This window comes from Notothenia rossii, assembly GCF_949606895.1.
Source record: "Notothenia rossii genome assembly, chromosome: 5".
NCBI classification, from domain to species: Eukaryota; Metazoa; Chordata; class Actinopteri; order Perciformes; family Nototheniidae; genus Notothenia; species Notothenia rossii.
In genome coordinates this window covers 46,256,335-46,256,868 of record NC_136903.1, presented here as the reverse complement: position 1 = coordinate 46,256,868, position 534 = coordinate 46,256,335, and positions in this window count along the sequence as shown.

The following is a 534-nucleotide window of genomic DNA, read 5'->3' as shown; positions in this document are numbered from 1 at the left end:
AGAAAATTAGAATATTGTGATAAAGTTCTTTATTTTCTGTAATGCAATTAAAAAAACAAAAATGTCATACATTCTGGATTCATTACAAATCAACTGAAATATTGCAAGCCTTTTATTATTTTAATATTGCTGATTATGGCATACAGCTTAAGAAAACTCAAAAATCCTATCTCAAAAAATTAGAATAGTTCCTCAGACCAAGTAAAAAAAAAAGATTTATAACAGCAAAACACAATCAAACATTTGAAAATGTCCATTAATGCACTCAGTACTTGGTCGGGAATCCTTTTGCACGGATTACTGCATCAATGCGGCGTGGCATGGAGGCAATCAGCCTGTGGCATTGCTGAGGTGTTATGGATGCCCAGGATGCTTCAATAGCGGCCTTTAGCTCATTAGCATTGTTGGGTCTGGTGTCTTTCAGCTTCTTCTTCACAATACCCCACATATTCTCTATGGGGTTCAGGTCAGGGGAATTTGCAGGCCAATCGAGGACAGTAATGCCATGGTCAGTACACCAGTTACTGGTGGTTT